The sequence below is a fragment of the Lissotriton vulgaris genome, chromosome 5 (assembly GCF_964263255.1).
Source record: "Lissotriton vulgaris chromosome 5, aLisVul1.2, whole genome shotgun sequence".
NCBI classification, from domain to species: domain Eukaryota; kingdom Metazoa; phylum Chordata; class Amphibia; order Caudata; family Salamandridae; genus Lissotriton; species Lissotriton vulgaris.
In genome coordinates, this window is record NC_141693.1 from 1,304,690,853 (window position 1) to 1,304,704,367 (window position 13,515).

Genomic DNA, 13,515 nt, shown 5'->3' on the forward strand with positions numbered 1-13,515 from the left:
ACAAAAGGTTGCAATTTGCAAATGTGAGCCACTCTTTTATTGTAGGTGCCCGGGCCAATTTTCGGTCCCAATCCGACTTACTAACCGCTTTCACAAACTAATTTTATCATCTTAAATGCAAAAACAAATGCATAAGTTGCTGATGGCCAGGTACTGGGTAATATTAAAAACAACAGATACATAGGAAGTTTATAAGTTTTTGTAAAGAGACAAAAAGTCAATATAGTTTATATGCTGAATGGATTGAGCACTCCTCTAATGAACTCAAATAATTTCTTTATTTCCAGGAACTTAGGAATTTGGATGAAAACGAGTTCCACTTCCAAGGAATCCCAGCACGGTATATAACAAATCCTTTACATAACAGAGCATTCACACCGTACCACTTTAGAGATTCAGGAGCCTGTTTGGTAAAATGATTTTCCGTTGCCTATGTTTGCAGGTTTCTGCTCTGTTTCAACAATGTAACTTGCAGGTGGCAGAAAAAAAGGAAGAAAACAAAGTCAGCAGGTGACGATATTCCAAGGATAGAGCCCTTCCGAGCACTCACACAAAGAAGCATTGTCGGAAGCAGGATTTAGAGATAAGAAAAAAATGTCAAATAACTGGAATTCGTTCATGCACCGACACAGCTTTTGAAAGTAGCTACATCTGACAATATGGCCGCCATTCCCACGAAAATGTGGACTTCCGGGTGCAACGTTCAAATGCATTGGACGCAATGGGCGTGCAACAGAAAACACCATGCATGCTCCACCACTGGTGCTTTTGCAATTCTGACAATATCTATGTAATTTTCTAATTGGAGAAAACTAGTGAGGTTGCAGCTGGAATATATTAAGGGCAATGGATGCCAGCTTTTATGCAATTCCTATTTGCTTCATTGAACCAGAAAATAAGTCAATGATTGATTGAATAAAAGCAAAAAGGAAAGAAATTCAAAAGGTTGCAATGCCCACTGCGTCCCAGCTTGCGTATCATTACTTAAACTTTCACCTGTAGTGATTTCACGTTTAGCTGTTTAAACATGCCAATTTCTAAAAGAATACAGAGTAGGATTTTTTCAATATTTTTTTTCGAGGGAAGGTTAAAGAGAAATAACTTATGCACACATTCAAAGTTGTTTTCAAAAACAGTCTACTACAGGGAAAGTCTTGAAGGCCTTGCACGTTTTTCAAGATCAAAAATAAGCCAAAAAGAAGTCAGGAGGACCTCCACCCACAAACTTATTCCTGGGTCATGTTTAGAAACAAATTCTATGAAATATAAAGGATATGTATTCTTCTACAAGTCAATCTTGAGAGAGCGCAATTTGAATGAAATGTATATCGTAGCCACATTTAGACGTATATGTTATAAACGAAGGAATGAAATGCATATCGTAATGTGAATCTGACGACTATAGCATAAAGTCAACTAAAGTAATGTCATGATATAGGAAATGTAAATGTATTTACTGCTAAACATGTATTAGATTTAGAAGGCCCGTATACATAATGGGAAAATGAAGAAATGCTTACGAAATGTAAACGTGCACAGTAGAATTCATGTACGTGGAACTTAAATGGAGTAACATGGAGGAAATAACGTGGAGAAATGTAACATGGATAAATGTGCGGAGAAAACATGACAATGTAACGAATAAGCATATAACCTCGTATTCTATGTCTTATATATTCTATGTAAAGGATATTCATATAGAGGAAAGGACTTACTAAAAGCGAAAATATATAAATGTATGCTAAAGGTTATACTGTGTAGAAGAAGTTTGTAGGAATGCTGGAAGAGTTTAGGTCATTTGTGATTCTAACCTGACTGACCAAGGGTTAGCAGGAGCGTAGTCCAATGTATGTAATTTAGTGGACTTACAGGAGTCGTAAATAGCTTGATGTGGACGTGAGAGCCAAGAAGTCTAGCACTTGTTAGATTTAAGGTGACAACGCTGGACAAGGTTTATGGCCTGAACGTGATAGGAAGCGCTAAGAATTTGAGACTTGTTTTGAATGACCATTCACAGGACCTAGAAGGTCAAAGAATAGCAGTCGTAAGTTAAAGTCTTGTTTAAGTTCATATGACTTTTTGGTCTGAAAGTGTCAATAGAAGTCGCCAATAAGAAGATGAAGATGACATCTAAGGAGAAAGGTCAACTTAACGGACGGCGAAAGAGATGAAGCAATGGAAGAAGCTAGAAGCTGACATCATCGGGGAAAGTCCGTGGTGGGCGTCAAGGGGCGTTCCACCCACACTGTGATTGTGTATTTTAGGGACAGCACCCCGGGGATAAGATAGCGATGAGCGAAGGCGAGAGCGAACAGCTCAGAGAGAGAAGGGCGAAGGGTAGATGACTTGAGCAGATGCGCTGAGAGAGATCAGAGCGCAAGAAAGCAGTAGGCCGAGGACCCTTAGAAGAACGGATGGGTAGGCAGAGAGGGTACTGCTTCTTAAACTTAAGTTACCTTTAGAGGCTAAGAGAGTTTGAACTTCTTTGGGAGTCAAACTGCTGACACCTTTTTAGGGAAGAAACTTGCGAAGTAGGGATGTCACATAGCATAGAGTAGGGACAGATTTAACATGATACTTTTCTTTTATTGTAGATGACGCCAAGGAACCACTTCACATCGAAGCTTTAAATTGCTGATATTGGAATTGATTTTGTATTCTTTTGTATACTTTGAGGTTTATCCTGCGAAGATTGTATTTGCATTCAAAATTAACTTTATATAAAACTTTTAAACTTTATCAGTTGTAAGTGGTTCTTCAGAGTGGCGTCAGTTAATGGGGTTTGTCTAACCTATGCGGGGGTTGTCTTTTACTCAATGACAGATACTAGCGGTCCAAAATAGACGAATGAGATAAGTTATTAAATTGATCATAAATTGATATCAAAATCTCATTCCCCGCAGTTGGTAGCAGAGTAATGATGGTTATCTTCTTGAGGAAGACGACCTAGGCCAGGTTTAGTTTACCCCAAGGTCCCTAGTCATCGTCGACCAGAAGAAGAATTGCAGCCGAAGACGGTGCTGACGGAGCGTCGAGAGAAAAAGCAGCAGAGTCGGTCGAGAGTGAGTATAAGGGTCATGCGTTGTAAGATTGCGGTGTTTTATGTTGTTCCAGTGTTGTAATGTCAAGCGGAGTTGAATGCCTGTAGTGTGATTGAGGGAAGGCTGTGAGCGCGCGCAACCGGATGAAATCTTATGTCCAGAGGACTTAAGTGGTTCGGGTGTATCGAACACCCAGAGTAATTTGTCTACCATTGAAAGGGGGTCATGAGGTACCATTGATTTCCCGACAGACCGATGATAGGGGGAGCGTAAGAGTGAGTGAATGAGTAACGGACGCTGGTCGTACGTTTACTGTGTGTAAGTAACCTATCAGTTGAGGCGATCGTCTGACCGTAAGAGGGAAGACGTTTCATCAGTTGAGGTGACAATTACAGTTGACTGTGGCCGTACAGTCAGAGAAAAGTGATCGCTTGGACGGAAGTAGTCATTTTTCGGTGTATGAATGAAAACGCATGCGGAATCGTGAGACGAGTTGAGAAAGAAGGAGAATTGCTGCAAGAGGGAACGAGTGACGTCAGCATAGAATCGCGCTGAGATTGGTTAGTTTGTCAGACGTCAGCATAGAATCGCGCTGAGATTGGTTAGTTTGTCAGACGTCAGCATAGAACCGCGCTGAGATTGGTTAGTTTGTCAGACGTCAGCGAAGAATCGCACTGAGATAGGCCGATTAGCGAGAACCGCGTAGGGATTGGTTGGTGGTTGTCATCGGGACGTAAACAAGGAAGAGTAAGAGGAAAATTGTAAAGTATCGAAAATGAAGTGTTTCAAGGGTTTAGGAAAAATCTTTAAGAGAAAGAGGAGAAATTTATATGCAGGAGAAGAAGCTCCAACAGAAGGCACACCAGCTTATTATATGGCAGTAAATGTAGGCTTGCACTCAATATTATGGATTTCCGAGTGGAATAAGCTGACTGAAGGGAGTAAGGAACTGACGTTTCCGAGATTCGGAACGTTTAAACTAGACGTGTTGAACCAACTGAAAGCGACAATGCTTTCAACAAGACCTCTACCGAGGCCAACGCAATTCGAAGCACTTAGTGTATGGTTTAGAACAGCACACGAAAAGAGCGTAAAGAGGCACCAGGAAAGAGTGAGACGATCAGTAAAGGCAGTACAGGATGCCAAATGGGATGAGGAAGCTAAGAAGTGGAGAGTACAAAAGATAGAAGCGGACAAATTGTTCACCATGATAGAAGCCACGGGAGAAAGGAAACCTATAGAACAGGAAGATGAAGAAAGCGAGTCGGAGGAGGATCTGATAGATAGGCTATTAACGGATAGACCACCTCCATACAGCGGTGAACTTGCGAGTCCCATATTACCGCAAGAGGACGGAGCTAGGTGGGGGGAATATAAATCGATCCCAGTAACGGAGTGGGACGTTAACAAGACTGAGGAAATACCCCAAACTAGTTCAGAACAGAGAGTGGTGGGAAGATTTGTGGTCCAGAAGGTGCCAGAGACGCAATGCGCAAGGTCGTACCAAATGCCAGACGCGTTACAAGTTCCTGTTACCATAGGCCCTATTGTGTCAATCTACAACCCAGAAGGGGTCCAGCAGGAGGAGCAGGCACGATGGGACAGAGAAAGAGCAGAAGTGGAGAATAGGAATGCCGTAATGAATCCTCAAAGGCAGATATTAGCACCAATGAGTCGGAGTACCCCATTAGATTCCGCAACGGGTCCCAGGATAGAACAGGGAGGTCAAAGAGGGCCAATGGATTTGAGGGGTCCTAAACCGAAAACCCATAAGGAATTAAGGGAGTACCTGAGAGAATGGGATACGGCTGAAGAGGCTCGGAATAGAAATTTAGAAACGGGAACTGAGTGGAGAGATCAGGATAACAGGATTCTCTCTCATTGTGGAGCTGGCGAGAGCAGCCCCGAGTGGGAGAGAGGGAGCCAAGAAAGCAGAAGAGATACTTGTCCTACTATTAACGGCAATAGGCAAATGTGCGACGACAGGAGTGCAGGGTGTGGCGAAGTGCCTCGCGTCACCTTCAGTGAAGGGGAACGTAGGACACAGGAGTATCGGAATACTTTTAGGTGCACACACCATGCCCCAAATGAGGATATGAGACATTGGAATCACGGAAACATGGAGAGTCGTGAAGCGTCTCGACATGCATCCGGTGATAGTGGACGGAGTCATGAGAATATAGGGAGTCGCGAAACGTCTCGCCATACTTCTGGTGATCAAGGACGAGATCACGGGAACATGGAAGATCGGCGAGGACCTTTCATTTTATTGAGCGACACCAGACAACAAGCGAGTTACAGTGGTTTAGAACAGAACGGTGGATCCTATCTCGAATCTAGAGAAACCGAGCCGAAAAGGCGTAATGCAGGGATGGGGGATGGAGCAATGTTCCACCACACCCCACGGGAAGATGGAAAGGCTTGGGATCTAGAGAGGTGGGAACAAAGGGATGGAAAGAAAACTCCTCATAACTCACCTGTGCTCAGGCGTAGGGCGTATAGCGGAGGTGAGAGGGATATGAGAGAACAACCTAGGACTGAGGTACTGAAAGCTGAAATAAAAGCGAAACGGCTCGATGTAATGAGTTTGAAGTCAGACTTGGATGAAATAATTGATGGCACAGTAGCGATTGAGAGATTAGACTTGTATACACCAGATGAAATATTGTTTTTATCCAAGGATATTACTCGAAGAGCGAGGTCAGCTCATGAAAATTTATCTAATTTGGCAAATAGGTATATGATAGACCTGTCACGAACTAAGGCTTTACAGGGTAACCATAGGCTAACTTGCACAGATCAAGATCTGGATGAGCGTAGAACTATCGCGCTGAAGGTACACATAAGGGAACTGATCATATGTATCAGAATATGGAAAGATTTGGATAGATGGGAGGAAAGATGGTCTAAGAAGGGATCCGTTAGAAGGAGTACACTTACAAGGTCCCCGGATACAGACCTAATGCGAATGGAAGCTTTCCCATTGCGAGAAATCGCGAATGGAAACTACGTTCACGTACCCTGGAGTAGGGGGGATTTGGCGGCATTTACCAATTCCTTCCCAAAGCTTAGAGAAAATCCCGTCGAGTGGTACAAGCAGGTAGAAAGATTCGTGAAGATCTCGAAGGTACTGTGGATCGATTTGAACACATTGTTCGATATCGTAGTACCCGGAGATTTGTGGACGGCATGCAAGCTTAGTGTTGAATGGCCTACTTGTGAGCCTCCGAGAGATACCCGGACAAATGGTCCGTCAGTTAGAGTCATGGAAAAATACGAGAGGGTCATAACATGGCTAAAAGAGAAAGTGCCAGTGCACGATATAGACTGGGTTAAGATAGATCGAACTACTCAGGAGCCGAAGGAAACAGTCCATGAGTTTTATGAGAGATTGCTGAAAGCATTCAAGCAGTACAGTGGGTTAGATGTAATGGATCCTAAGGACATAGGGCAGTTTGTGTCGAAGTTTGTTCTAGGATTAAGACCAGACATAAGCCTGATGATACAACAGCATTTGATCTGTTGGCAGAACAAACCTTTAGATGAGATTCTGAGGTATGCAAGGTACTGTAGTGACGAGATAGATTCTAAGGCTAAGAAACTCAAGGAGAAGTTAATGCTGGTACAAATGCAAGCAGCTGGAAAGGGCGGACAACGACAACAGGGAGCAGGAATGCAAGCAAAGAAACAGAATAATCAGAGCAGAGATGAGGAAGAAAGACCGAGACCAAGAATGGATATCGCGACACTGAAAAAGACAACGAGGTGTCATCAGTGTAACGAAGTGGGACATTGGAGACGCGAGTGTCCTTACAATGTTGAGATAGGGGAATTAGAACAAGAGGAGGAAGAGGTACAGAATAACGTGGTTAAGGGAGCCGCAGCCCCGAAGGGAAAGTTTATCAAAGGGGGGACTCAGACTCCTCGAGCCCCGTTTCCTCAACCGCCTCGCGTTGCAAATGGAGGGAAAACGTATAGACAAATGCCATTGTTCGTAGGAGGAGAAGAATGCTACTACGTTGATCCTCTTACAGGGCAACGAGTGAATAGGGAGGAAGACTGTACTCTAGGAGCAGCCCTGGAGGTAGATCAGAGAGGACCATACGTAGAGGCTGAAGTAGCTGGATGTCCTACAACCTTTTTAGTGGATACGGGGGCCACTCGATCCACGCTGAGATCAGCGGTAGTCCCAGGTCTGCCAATATCGGGAGAGACGATTCAGGTGGTAGGAGTCGCAAACAAAAGGATGACGAATCCTCTGACCGAACCAGTGTCAGTAAAGATAGGGAATTACAGTGACGAACATCAGTTTGTGATCTGTGATTCTAGCCCTGTGTGTTTGCTAGGAAGAGATCTATTGTGTAAACTGAATTGCACAATACATTGTACACCTGAAGGAGTAGAAGTGCAGACCAATGATGAAGATGTCGATTTTAAAGTTGTAAACTCGCAAGAGTGCGTGGAACTATATCCTACCTTAACAGTGGAAGAACTTCCACAGGATTTGAGGGAGAAAGTGTCAGCTGAGGTGTGGGATTTTACTGGAGAAGAAATAGGACTGATCAAAGGAGTAGAACCAGCAAAAATCTTGGTAAGACCCAATGCTGAGTATCCAAGAACTCCACAATACAAGTTGACTCCGGAGACGATTGCAGGAATAAAGCCTGTGATCGAATACATGATTAAACAGGGAATACTGAAGGAGATCGTGGGAAGTCCATGTAACTCCCCGATTATGGGTTTGCAGAAGCCTAGTGGAAAATACAGAATAGTGCAGGATCTTCGGAAGATTAATAATATTGTTGTCTCATGTTGTCCAGTGGTACCGAATCCATCAGTGATATTATTTCAGATACCGTTCCAAGCTGAATGGTTTACAGTGATAGATTTATGCCAGGCTTTCTTTTCGATACCTTTAGATGAAGAGAGCCAGTATCTTTTCGCTTTTAAGCTGGAAGATCGCGTCTTAACATGGTGTCGTATCCCTCAGGGGTATACAGAAAGCCCATCGATCTTTAATCAGTTATTAAAAAGAAATCTTGAAAGTCTAGTACTGCCCAAGAATTCGGTTCTAGTCCAGTACATAGACGACCTCCTAGTTGCGTCAGAAACTGAGGAAGCTTGCAGAGAAGACACCATAACCTTGTTAAATCACTTGGCCGAGAACGGACACAAGGTGTCCCCCAGTAAATTGCAGTATTGTATGACTGAGGTGCAATACTTGGGCCATAGGATTGAAAAGGGAAAGCGGAAGGTGTCTCCAGACAGAATAGAGGCGATCATGAAAATGAACGCGCCTACAACACAAAGAGAAGTCAGGATGTTTCTAGGTATGGTCGGTTATTGTCGGCAGTGGATAGCCAACTTCTCACTGAAGGCAAAACCTTTATTACAACTGACGCACAAAGGAGTAAGTGATCCGGTACCATGGGACAAAGATTGTTTGATGGCGTTTTTGCAGCTGAGGGAGGACTTATGTCGTGCCCCGGCTTTGGGAATGCCAGATTACACAAAACCTTTTTTGCTTTACTGCTGCGAGAGAGAGGGATGCGCCTTAGCGGTTTTAGCTCAGATCCACGGAGATGCGCGCAGGCCAGTGGCGTATTTTTTGGCTACATTAGATCCAGTAGCCGCAGCGTTGCCCGGATGTCTCAAATCCGTAGCTGCAACGGGTGTCAGCATTGAAAGATCGGAAAGCGTGGTGATGGGACACCAGTTAGTGGTGTACGTGCCGCATTCTGTGGAATTGTTAATGACCAGGACGAAGACTCAGCATCTGACGAATAGCAGGCTCACACGCTGCGAGCAAGTCATACTGGCTGCCGAGAATGTGACCCTAAAAAGATGCTCTGTCTTGAATCCTGCAACTTTGATGCCACTTCCGAATGAGGTGGATGATGAAAATTGTACAGATCATGACTGCCTTGATGTGACTGAACTATGCACCAAACCGAGACCCGATATTGTAGATGAGCCATTGACGGACCCCGATGAAATATTCTTTGTTGATGGTTCATGTGTAAGAGACAATATCGGTCAGCTGAGAGCAGCTTATGCAGTTTGCACAATTACGAGAGTTATAGAAGCAGCTTGCCTGGAAGGAGTACACTCCGCTCAGGTAGCTGAAATTGTTGCCTTGACTCGTGCTTGCTTAGCAGGCGACAAACTTCGAGTCACCATATACACCGATAGCAAGTATGGTTTCGGGGTAGTTCACGATTACGGGCAGTTGTGGTCTCAAAGAGGTTACATGACCTCCTCGGGTTCTCCCATTAGGAATGGAGAATTCGTGAGACTTTTGTTAGAGGCATTGCAAGGACCAACAGCCATAGCAGTGGTCAAGTGTGCCGCGCATACGAAAAACATAGACTTTGTGTCACTAGGAAATCGCTATGCGGATGAAGTAGCGCGTTATTGCGCAGAGCAGGGATATTCTCACACTGATGTTAAAGTGGGGGGAATCCAGGAAAGAACTGAATTGACAATGTTATTGGATACTGTAGATACGTGGGATGAATTAAGAAGTGTTCAGGAAAATGCACCAGATGACGAGAAAAAGAGTTGGGAAACAGCGGGTTGTTCCAGAAGCGAGATGAATTTCTGGATATCTGCAGATGGGAGAGCAGTTCTACCAAATGAACTTATTAGTCCAATGGCAAGGAAATTGCATGGATCAGCACACATAGGTAGAGATGCTATGGTGAGAGTATTCAGACAAACATGGTTTAATCCCAAATTTAGAGTAGCGGCAGAAGCAGTGTGTCAGCGATGTGCGATCTGTCAGCAACTAAACGTGGGAAAAAGAACACCAGTTACCTTGAGTCACATAGGAAGGTCTGGGGGGCCTTTCAATAGGATGCGGCTTGATTTTATAGAAATGCCTCCATGCAACAGACTTAGATACGTTTTAGTGATTGTCTGCATATTCTCTAGATGGGTTGAAGCTTACCCTACACGTAGGTGCGATACACTTACAGTAGCGAAATTATTACTTAGAGAGTTAATACCGAGGTTTGGGGTGCCATCCTCTTTGGAATCGGACAGAGGAACTCATTTTAACAGCGAAGTGGTGAAGATGCTATGTTCAGCTTTGAATATCGATCAGAAGTTACACTGCAGCTATCGACCGGAAGCTTCAGGGATTGTAGAACAAATTAACAGTACAATCAAGTCCAGACTGGCTAAAGTTTGTTCATCAACATCCCTGAGTTGGCCAGACGCACTTCCAGTGGTTCTTATGAGCATACGTAGCACACCTGATAGAAAAACAGGCCTCTCTCCTCATGAAGTGCTAATGGGGAGAGCCATGAGATTGCCATCGGTTCCGACTGCAGCGTTAGTAAACATCACAGACGATTTGATCTTGGACTACTGTAAGGGACTATCTGATGCCGTTAATTCTGTGTCCCTCCAGGTCCAGGCTGCAGAGGTTCCATCAGCACAAGATTTGTGCCATGACCTGAGTCCGGGGGACTGGGTCCTGGTGAAGAAGCATGTCAGAAAGAACTGCTTAGACGTGCGCTGGGGAGGACCGTTCCAAGTCATACTTGTAACGAATACTGCAGTAAAGTGTGGAGGTCTGCCAAACTGGATACATGCCTCACACACCCGAAGAGTGCCAACACCTCTAGAAGAAACAGCTCCTCTCTCGGATGAGAATCCGGCGGGAAGCGGAAAAGCCATAGAGGGGGAAAGTCAAGCTGTGGAGGTGATCGAAGAAACTGAAACTGTGTTGGAACAGGACGACGAGGGTCAGGACACTAGTGGGACCGAAGTCGCCTCAGGAGAGGAAAGTAATTGGGAGTCCGACACAGATATCGAGCAGTCTGAGAGTGACCAAGAGACAAGTCCCAGAACAAGGAGCGGAAGGACAAGGAGGGACGAAGCCAGTTGGCCGGAAAGAAGGAAAAGGCCAAGCTCAGAAGGAAAGAAAGAAAGAACTCTTGTCCCGATCGCTGAAGAATCGGATCAGGAGGAAGAAACGACAGACTCAGGAACTGAGAGTCCACGAAGATCAAGAAGGGTACGTGTGCCCTGCAGAAGGTACGCCACCCCAGAGTGGACTTATCTAGCAGATGTCTTGGGGACAGAAATCTGGGAGAGTGAAGAGCGTGAAAGTAATCGATCTCGATCCATATGTGGCAGTGGATATATGGATGTTGACGCCGGGACTCGAGACTGAGGGGTTACTGACTTTCACACTTCCCATACCCCCTTACTTGAGTCGGATTAAAGATTTAGTGTTGAACAGATTACAATTTCCAACATTTGGTCATCAAATATCAGAGGAGGAAGATAAAGTCATTTGTTTTGAATTGTTGGAACTTGTTGCAAGAGCTGCAGGTACAAGAATAATTGTTGATACATAAAGACTTTGTATATAAGATAAGGAAGAAGATAACCTAGCGCCGAGTGGAAAGAAGAGAAAAAATTAGGGATTACATTTAGAGGACGGAGAAGGGCTAGGGTTGTCTGCTGCTAAAAAGAGAAAAGACATTGTTGTGAAAAAGAGACTTGGTTGATAAAAAGCACTTTAAAGATTGAGAAAGTAAGCAAGCAACCAAAGACTGGAAAAGAAAATTTTCGCTAGAGAACGAGGTACGCTGTTTGATGACATGGAGAACGGCAACCCAAACAGAAAAGCTGGATGTATAGTAGGTACACTTATAGCAGTAGTGATATTTCTCATAATTACAGTAGTGACAATATCATATATCATAGGACAGGGGAACGATAAAGAAATAGTAAATATAAAAACTGTAACGACTTTGAAACCTGCTCTTGTGGGAAAGAAGGAGGAGAGCAATGTTATACGTGAAAAGGCGTTACTTGCAGATGAAGCTCGTAGATTACACGTAGACGAGTCACAGGGAAATTTTAGGTCAAATGCATATGCTAAACTGTTGTATGAATATATCGATGCCATGGAGGCCAAGGATTGCTACGTTTGTATGCAATTGCCGGCTTCTGTAGACGAAGGCATTAGATATCATCATCTCCCATTGACTTATGGGATAACATGTAGTTTACTGCTTAGTATATTTTATGGTAGAGAAGGGTTTGAGTACTACTTTTCAAATTATGATTCGGTACTGCCTGAAGTTCCGAATTATAAGCAAATGAATAAGTGGGACTATTACAAAAAGGAGGATAGACTGGCTAAATTCTTTCTTCCTTGGGATACATTAGATACCTCATATGCACGTAGGAATAATCTGACTTGCAAAGTGTCAGAGGTAGAGAAAAAGTTTATTGGACAAATAGATGACCGATACAGAAGGCAGAAGATTCTAAAAATGTCAGGACAATGGAAAACCGATTGGACAGAAGAAGAGAAGGCACATAAAAAGAAAGGTAGCAATGGTCCAATAGCATTGGATAGAACGCAGAAGGGAAAGTTATGTTTAACTCGAAGCAAGACGTATTACGAGAATGTATTTGTAGGTGAAGTAAATTGCGAACATGCTTTTAGACTGGAGTACTATACGAAAGACTTTATGAAGGAGATGCAAGTTATTCCGAATGTGTATTTTGTATGTGGAAGAAATGCCTATGTAAAACTACCTGACAATTGGTACGGTTTGTGTTACTTGGCAATTGTCTTCCCCAAAATATATCATGCAAAGGATGTAGCGGTAATAGACGGAAAGGCTTCGAGGAGAGCGAAAAGAGAAGTAGGAGATGCAGAAGTAGTAGGAGATGTATTTGGAGCAATGTTTCCTATGTTAGGTTTAATACTTAACGATGTTAAGATCAGGAGACTGGCTACAGTTGTGGATAGATTATCCGCAAGTACTGCAAGGTCATTAATGCTAGTAGAAGGCGAAATGCAGTCGATCAGAGCAATGGTTCTTCAGAACAGACTTGCTCTGGATGTAATATTAGCAAAAGAAGGCGGAGTTTGTAAGTCTTTGAAGGTTCAGGAATGTTGTACTTATATTCCTGATAATTCAAAACCACTTGAGAAGGTCATAAGCAACATAACACAGATTCATCAGGAAATCGAAGATTTATCAAAAATAAATGTTTGGGAAAAAGTTGGTCATGGAGTAGGAAAGGTTGGGAGTTGGTTTGCCAACCTTGGTAAAAACATAGTGTGGTACATTATAAAGCCTGTATTGATAGTATTAATTTGTATAATCACATTGTTAGCTTTAGTAAAATTATATAAATGGTATAGGTCGAACCGGTTACAAAGATCGATGAGAGATCAAGAAAGGGAATTAGCTGTTTTACAAGATCAACAGTATAAAAGTTTGAGAGCACTCGAATCGATAAAAAGAGGGAATAATGTAACTAATTCTGTGTAAAGGGTTGTTATTCAAATTGCTTTTAGTGATGACTCCTAAAAGTCATCAAAGGGGGGAACTGAGAGAGCGCAATTTGAATGAAATGTATATCGTAGCCACATTTAGACGTATATGTTATAAACGAAGGAATGAAATGCATATCGTAATGTGAATCTGACGACTAT